Below are 8792 nucleotides of genomic sequence, written 5' to 3'. Positions count from 1 at the left end.
TGTGAGAAGTAGTAGTACTAGTAGTTAGTGTGTGTGTCTGTGTCTGAGTACGAGCATGTACCAGTACTACTAGTTACTACTGCAGTTTTTAGAGCAAATTACCAGTACATTAGCCTAGACTAAATGGAAAAATTCCTATCCTATGCATCAAATGGCATCTCTTTCTCTATAGGAATTGAGATGCATGTCATCTCACTTCCTATGATTTTCATATTCCTATCCTATGAACGAAAGGAGGCCTTTGTTGGAGTAAATACTGTAGCTAGCAGTACTGTTGGTACAGTAGTTTTCTTCAAGAAGCGGAATTCAACGAAGTCATGATGGTTCCTTCGTCCGAGCAACTTGAAAGTGGGAAGTGGGCCTGTGATTTGACGGCTCATTAGTCATTGTTACTGCGGCGCTACAACCTGGGTGACTCCCCCTTGGAGTTTTGCGTGCATGGCAAGTGGACCAGGATGGTCGACGTCCCACATGTTGGCGAACGGAACTATTCTTTCCGATATCGAGGAGCAAGGAAACCACATGGTATAGTATCACTTCTGATTGGTTCGCAAAAAAAATAGTATCACTGCCGATTTATAATTATTTTTTATTTTTGATGAATGCTAGCGTTTCAACTCTTACGACAAAGGGTGCCAAACACGGCACGTGCTGGATGTCCCACACGTCAGCGAAAGGAGTGGGACATGAACAACATGGTAGAGCCCAGCGTAAAAAAACAGCATGGTAGAGCATCTCCACTTCTGGGTCGGAGACCACACGTAGTAGTACTTAGTGGTATGAACGATACATAGTGCGACCTGGAGAGAAAGACATGTCTAGTTGGAAGTTCTCGGGGCATACACGTAAACAAATATAAAAGTTAATATGTGCCTCCAACTAATATAGTAGTAGTAGAGTACTTAGGCACGTACTCCATAACATCACCGTGCATTGCACGTACAACATTTAGTGGTAGTACGTAGTAAGAGACAAATGCCGCCCAAGAGTTCCCTTCTTGACCTACTTTTGGGTGTTTGGTAGAGTGTATGGAGGGTGCATGAGTCCACACTAGTTTAGCACAAATAGACTAGAAGCATGCATGAAGAGAGCATGCATGAAGAGGGGTGTTGAGTTGAGCATGCATGAAGAGGGAACAACTATGCTGAGACGAGAATGCAACCAAACACAACCTGTATGCCACACATGTTCATACCATTTGTGCCTTTCTACTTCACTTACTGCGCTACATTACTCAGGTTATACGTCCACTCCTGGGTACATGTCCGTCTCGTAGTTCCAGTCCCACGTGTTCTTCATATAGATGGAACGATCGTTGCATAACACATGCACCTTGATGCTAGATGTCTCGCGTGTTGGCAAAAGGATGAACAAAGCTCACGTAAAAAAAATAGAGTGGAAGAACATAGATTCCGGACGACCGAGAAGGAGAAAGGAACCTCGTGATGGAGCGTCTGCACTCATAATATTTAATATTATTCAGCGATATAAAATTAACCAATCATCTCCACAGTGGACTGGAAGAGTATGAAACATGGCAGCCAAGTGTAGTTACATCATACTAGTACATGGCTAACCCATGCTATCACCGTATATCTTGGCTTCTGTGCGACACCTATCTCTAGTAATCCAACAGTCTGTATCGCTTCTCGCTCCTCGTCTCTATCAAAGTGCGGCGGGCTGGCGTTTCTACCGTCTATTGAGGTCGGTTAACTATCACATGTTAGCGACATGCCAAGAGCATTCTAAAAAAAATTCCTTTCACGTTCCGTTTTCAAAAATAAAAAAGATCCTTTCATGTACGAATTTGCCTGTATGCTTTGAGCAACTTGCATGTCCTATACTGCTCCTGTTTGATACTCTAACTTAGCTAGAGGTTAGACTAACTCATGACTAACCCTGAACTAACTGTAGCCAAAGAGGTGTTCGGGTGACAGGGTTAGATTGACAATAAATGCACTTCATGGAGAGAGAAAAGTGATTTTTCAGTGGTCCCAATGAGAACTATCTCCAGTTAGCACCTCTTGGGTGGGATAGTTTTTTTGGTGGGTTCGGTGCAACTTGCTCCAATTTAAAACCTCTTGCTTGGATACTTAGGGCTATTTGAGCCCCAACCAGCTCAAACTAACTCTAACCCATGGATCCAAACAGGGCCTATGGCCAGTCTCAACGCGGAGCAGTCGCGTGCACGGGGAAGCGGCGCTCTCTCAGCCATCGCGCCACTTCAAAGCCGGTGCCAGTGAGAGGTCGCCTTCTGCTCTGGCCGGGCATTAATGCGGCACTGACGCTCCACGGCGACGCTGACCGTTTCACGCGGGAAACGCGCGCTGGCAAGGGAGTGTAGGTTTTGAACTGTTTCAGGTGTAGTAGTAATGGTAGTTTGCAAAACTACTCAATTATTGCACTCAGTTTTCTAAGAAATTGTGGTAAAAAACGTTACTCCACAGCCTGCTTCCCTTCTCCTTCCTGCTCGTGATTTACGTTGCCATGTTAACGTGGTTGTGTCAAAAAAAATGTCACTTCCTGCTCGTGATTTGCGTTATAAAATTACAAGAAAGATTCTCGTGCATTGCACGGAACATCAATATGCATTTTTTACAAAACACCTGTTGTGATTGACCCATGCATGAGTAATCCCATGTGTAAAAAGTAATGATATCTCGAGAATTTTATCGGAAAACTGGTATCTCGAGAATGTCATCGAAAAAATGAAAGATGAGAGATAAGGCGAGGAGGAGTGGAGCGTGATGGTGACTGGTGGTCGGAATGGGCGGAGGCATGGGGATGGACGGCGTCGGCAGGCGGCAGCGGCCACCATGCATGCTAGATTGTTCCAGAGACCTATTCCTTTTTTAATTGCTGAGTAATGAGGTTGCGGGAGATAATGATGTGGAGAGAGGTGCGGGTATCTTTTGTAAAATTATCATAGTTTGCTTTCTATCCATCAGATATAGATCATATGGTCTGTATTACAAGATGGAAGGTACACCATCATCGCCAACTCGTTTTTTATAAGGGTACAAATGATAAGTTTGCTGACTACTAAAGTAAAGTGGAATCTATCCATGTTATGCAAGTAAATAAAGGTGATTGCTTATCATACGGGTAAGGTTGGATGACAGATGGTAGGAACAAATGCTCCGCCTAGAGCATGTGTGTGTGAGATGGAGTCTTAGTGTGTGTGTGGGGTGTGTGTGTGTGTGCGTGTGTGTGCCAGAGAGAGAGAGAGAGAGATAGAGAGAGAGAGAGCAGAGAGAGATGGAGTCTTAGTTTGTGTGTGTGTGAGAGATAGAGAGATGGAGTCTAAGTGTGTGTGGGGGGGTGCGTGTGTGTGTGTGTGTATGTGTGTGTGTGTGAGAGAGAGAGATGGAGTCTTAGTTTGTGTGTGTGGGGGGGTGTGCGTGCGTGTGAGTGTGTGTGTGTGTGTGCGCGCGTGTGTGAGTGAGTGTGTGTGTGTAGCGGGGTCCTCTGTGGCGGATATAATTTAAGTGTGCATGGCTTCATCATAGAGAGGTGATGTGTATCGCAGAGGCCACCAACGATGGGGTGCGAGAGAGAAAATGCCCGTAGAGTGGGAAGAGAAGGTGCGTGCGCGTGAGAGGAGTCGACATCGAGAGAACGTGTTTGTTCGAGAGACACCGAGGAAGACTACTATATATCGATGGTGCATGTAGGCGGGAATTAAACAAAGGGATGATCTTATAGGTTTCGGGGATATAGGGGAAGAGTGAGAGGCGCGCGGGGGGGGGGGGTAGCTAGAAGGAGATTGTTAAGTGTGAGTGTGTGTTTTGCCCGTCCAGGCGGAAGTTATGTGCACAAAAGAGGGGAACAATTCGATGTGGCGTTAGGATTGAGGGTAATTAACTACGTATGGAGACATAGAGACCTTGAACATGCATGTGTGAGAGGTATACATGTATACGTGGGATGTGTGTGTGCGCGCGCGCATGCTCGAGATAAAAGAAAGAAGACATAAGTCATAAGTTCAACGACATGGGAGAGACGGAACGGTATGACAATATGCATGCATGTGAGAATGCAGGGAAGAAGGCCAGACAATTGAGCATGTGTTTTTGTCTTTAAGAGATAGTGGCATGGGCTGGAGCATGCATCTATGGCGAGCAGATGGGGTGAGGTGCAACGATTGTGCAAAAGAGATCAACCTATAAATGCATATGTATGGAGAGACATATATAGTGTGGGTGATAGGAAGCAAGACTCCGTGCGAGAAAGAAACGTTGACGGGGAAACTACAGATAGATATAGAGATGGAGATGCTAGCTAGAGGGACATCCGTTAGTTTGGTTGTTGGAGATGACCGTCGGGTGGTTCAAAGGGTGAAGTTATATATGTGTATGAGAGGGCAGTTGACTGCATGTAGAGAGAAACATATGTAGTGTGCATGATAGGAATCAAGAGTGAGGGCGAGAAAGAAGGTTGAGGGAGAAACAGATAAATTTAAACCAATAATGAGGCTGGGCAACTCGCCCCAGGATGCTCCCTCGATTTGCAGCGTTCGTGTCCGTTCGATCTTGGTCAACCTGGTCTTTTTTTCGTTGCTTGGCGTTGGATCGTCGCTGTGATTCAATGTCGGCCGTTTTCACCGCGCGGTCGTTTTGGCGCGGCCAATGACCTGTGGGCTCGAGCTATATCTGATAGGCTGGGTGGTCTTTTTATGGGTGGGTGCGCAACCAAACCTGTCGCGCTGCATGGGCGCGCTTTGCGTCGCGGGGGAGCTGCGGAAGGGTTAGCCGACGCATGTGCACCCGCCTTTTGCGCCCGCGCTTGTGCTGTCTTCATGACGGGTGGGCCAGTGCTGCCCCGGTCCCGTTCATCAGCTGTGGTGGCTCATGTCTCGTATACAGGGTATTTCCTGGTTACCACGGTCAACCGCGGCTAGCGCGACGCTCCTCACGCGCTTCCCGCGTCCTGCGTCGTGGGGTGTTGCTGTGTCCTGCGTCACCTGCAGAGGGGTGGGTCGACACATGTGCACCCAGATTATGCACACACATTTGTACTAGCGCGATGATGGGTGGGCCGCCGCTGCTCTGGTCCCGCTCGTCGGCTGCTACTTCTGTGTGTGTCTGGTGCGCGTGTATGCCTTTCCTGTGCGCGGTGTTGCGTCTCGTCTGCATTTGCTGTTGGAGAGAGAGGATGGACTGCAGCTGCCCGATGCATCGTGCATGCCTCACCTCCATGTGCAGTTGGAGAGAGAGATGGACTTGCGCCTATGACGCACTGGTTGACGCCGTCCGCGAGCCCGGGTGCACGGTGGCGCTCGCGGACCTCCACCGCTGCCTCGACGCTTTAGCGAGTCATGCGACCGAGCCGAGGGCCTCGTCCAGGTGGCCGCCGCCGGACTCGGCCCCGCCGCCTCCCGCCACGACGAGCTGTTCCGCGCGCTCACGGACCTCCACCGCTGCCTCGACGCCTTCAGCGAGTCCCGCGACCGAGCCGAGGGCCTCGTCCATGCGGCGGCCGCCGGCCTCGACCCCGCCGCCTCTCGCCATGACAAGCTGTTCCGTGTCGTGCGCATGGTCGAAAAGGATCTCCGGGCCTCCGCAGCCGGCCGGGAGGAGAACAAGATGGAAGAGAAGAAGAATCGCCCTCCGACCATGCCGCTGGCGGCCGAGGACAAATAGCCCAATCGATCTACCTCGTCTCCTATTCAGGTGATGTTCATCGTTCTTGTTTTTTCCATGTGATGTTCATCGTTCCTCTTATTTTCTCGGTTGATGTGCTAATCGTGTTAGTCATCTAAAAGATGAAAGAAACTGTGACGGGAAAGGAGAGATGGACTGGGATATTTTGCCTTGGTGTGCCGCATGGTGGCCGAGATGCGGTAGCTTCATGCTCTGTTCCGATGGGCCTCCTCTGCTCGATGGTTGCCGCTGGTTGAGGTTCGTCCTTCTCTGGTTGGATGTTCTTCGCCACTACTTTGGATTCGTCCTGCTAATTTCGCATTTTGCCTTTGTTTCGTTCATGCGCAGTTTGGTACGGTTTCCTGTTGTCGCTTGCGTCGAGCCCTAGGTCTGTCTCTCCTTCTCATTGATGTTAGTCCACTCCTCTTGTGCTTGCCTATAGAATGTTTGATGAAATGCGTGTGTGCTGACGCTTGTTCTACGGTTCAGCCTACTTCTCCTGTCATTGGCGCTTCTTCTTCTCGTCCATCCTGCTGCTTACCCAACGTGCTTCTGCTTGCTGCCTCGGGTAAATAGGCCGTTCTGTTGCTTTTGTGACCGGCGAGTGTTCATTGCATGCCTATGTGTCGTTGTGCTCTGACCGCTTGATTTCTGTGTATTTTGCAGGTCGTACGATTTCTTCTTTCGCTGTGTCGTTCGACTCGTCAAGGTTTTCTTCTTTCCTTTCTACTACATGTGTGCGTGTTTTACTTTCAGTATCTTCTACGTCATGGTGTCTGCCTTGGTGATCTTTTAAATATCTGTATGTCGTGCTGATCGTTTAAAAGTTTCGGATATGGTCGGGGGTTGTGTGTTGTTCGTTCTTGTGCTACTTATATTTTGTGTATGCGTGCGAGCAGGATGTGTACGCTGTTTCCGTTGTTATACCTGGTAGCTCGATGCGCTTTGCCGTCGCTTTCATATTTGTGTGTGGTCGCAGAGGATGGCTCTGTTCTTCCTGGTGTAGAACTCGAGCTCCCAGTGGGATAGTTCTGGCCCTATGGAGAAGCTTGATGAAGAAGCCGAGGCGCAGCTACTTTCAACCCTCATGCTATATACCCATATATACACATGTCTCCCAGTTTTGGTTTTGTCTCACGCACGAGGCGAGTTCCGGTGGTAAAGCTGAAACTTCATCGCTTACCGTTGAAGAAAAGGATGATAACAATGACCAGGCTCAGATGATAACAATGACCTGGGAGTTCTTTTGTGTACACTCATGGTACTCTGAATAATTGATGCAGAATGAAGGGGCGAGCATAAAAGAAATGCAGAGCCAGTTTCCCTCGGATGCAGTGTATTATTACACTGACTTTGAGGATAGACAACAGTCTACTGGGGTTGGTTATTGCAATTAAAAGGTTTTACTATATATCTTTCTTCCTAAGGCTTGGCTTGTCTAATGCATGCTCTTAGTTACAAGTTATATTGGTTAATCTTGATCATTCCGTGAGTTAGATCAAGTAACAACAAACTAAGTTGTAGTTCCTGTTGCTATGACCTAGGCAATGAACAACAGATATAGTTTGCCTCATTTCTAATGTTCCCTGTAAACAATGTTGTGAATAGAACAGCTTGAATTGATCACTGCTTAAATATGCACTGGAATTCCTTTTTTTAGATATAATTTCCTACAATACATTTGTTGCTTCATAGAATTTCGATGGTTGCCTTCAGTAATGTCAGCTATTTATAGTGGGTGTCTTTGCTATGCCTATTTTTTGCTGTAGTAGCCTAGCAAGCATGGTTTAACCATAGGCTTCCGGTTATTCTATGTTTTGGGTGTCAAATAAATAGGACATTTTAGGCTATGCCTAACATTCTTTTCATACTCTGCAAATTAATAGTCCATTTAAAACCACAGGCTACTCCACCAATGGTGAAAATCCCCTACAAAATGATGCTGGATCTCCTTTTAGAATCTTTGGGCCTGCCAGAGGTTGAGTATCGAACCAAAGTATGTGTATGCGAGGGTGGTACAAAGTTATGAAGAACCCCATTTTCGTTCAGATATGCACGCCTTTTTGTCATCCGGAGTCTTTGCATTTACGTTTATATTATTGATTCAGGTTTAGTTGTTTAGATCAAAATTGTAATCTTGCGTGTAGAATGGGCAGATTATTTCTCACTTTGAGGACTCTGTTTTGTTCATCGGATTTTTTTTTCCAGTGCCCCGAGAACTTGGCTTTGATGTTCTTCCCAAAATGAATTGAAATTACTATGATTCATGCAAGTTACTTGGCAAAGAAAATTGTTCTCTGCATAGTGGATACATGTACTATTTGGATAGTGGATACATGTACAGATCGTAGATTCTTTTACTTATCTGAGGCAAGTATTCTAATTTATTTAGCATGCACCTGAAAATTAGCCTGATAGTTTATCAATCTATCATTCAGATGTGGCTAGGTTTTTCGGTTATCCGAAAAGACACATTATATTGTCTTTGTTTTTACATAAAGATGTAGATGTTGAGAAGTATATTATTTTGATTGCTGAGTCGGTCTATTGTGTAAGTTTGGGTTTTGTCTTTTGTGTGGACACATTTGTAAAGAAGTGACATGGCTTATATTAAATTTTGTCATTGTATAGGGACTAAAGGTTGGAGAGCAAATGACCCTAAAAAAAGGTTGGAGAGCAAATGAGTTGTTGAAGTCCGATGAGATTATATAGCAGATTGACTCTTTGTAGTGCTCGTTCAGATGTAGGTCAGGCATTATACTGCCTTTGTTTTTTACATCGAGGTGTAAATGTTAAGAAGTATATTATTCTTATTGTCTTTACAGTATGTGCATGCTCATAACTAAAACAACTAATACATGTTTTTGTAGAATGTGCACATGGATTCAAAAAGATACATGTATTTTCAGTGGCATGATTTTGAATGGGACTTTGTGCTACCAAATTAGAATGTGTATATACATCTCATTATAGACAATAAAATACTGTAGATTCATACTAAAGGGGATTATATTTGTTACATAGATTTTGTTTCATATAAAATTCTATGCTACCAAATTTAAAGGTGTATGTACATCCATTGTAGACAACAAGTCCCCGTTTTTCCCAACTAAGAGAGATTAAATTTGTTGTCATATGTGCTTGCCCGTA

The 8792-nt window shown here is 45.9% G+C and overlaps 1 long non-coding RNA gene across 6 annotated transcripts; it reads left to right on the top strand.

Moving 5' to 3' along the window:
* Positions 1–5099: 5099 nt before the first annotated feature.
* LOC123070054 (uncharacterized) lies at positions 5100–8566 on the top strand. Of its 6 annotated transcripts, XR_006433337.1 has the most exons (6): positions 5107–5900; positions 5991–6030; positions 6132–6210; positions 6309–7042; positions 7546–7638; positions 8274–8566. It is a non-coding gene; the product is annotated as an uncharacterized lncRNA (long non-coding RNA). The 6 variants fall into 6 exon arrangements; XR_006433338.1 differs by having other exon boundaries at positions 5100–5672; positions 5765–5900; positions 5991–6053; positions 6309–8566; XR_006433336.1 differs by having other exon boundaries at positions 5104–5672; positions 5765–5900; positions 6309–8566.
* Positions 8567–8792: the final 226 nt, after the last annotated feature.

Source organism: Triticum aestivum, chromosome 3B (assembly GCF_018294505.1).
Source record: "Triticum aestivum cultivar Chinese Spring chromosome 3B, IWGSC CS RefSeq v2.1, whole genome shotgun sequence".
NCBI classification, from domain to species: Eukaryota; Viridiplantae; Streptophyta; class Magnoliopsida; order Poales; family Poaceae; genus Triticum; species Triticum aestivum.
Note: the sequence above shows the minus strand (reverse complement) of the source record. Positions and strands in the feature narration are given on the sequence as shown.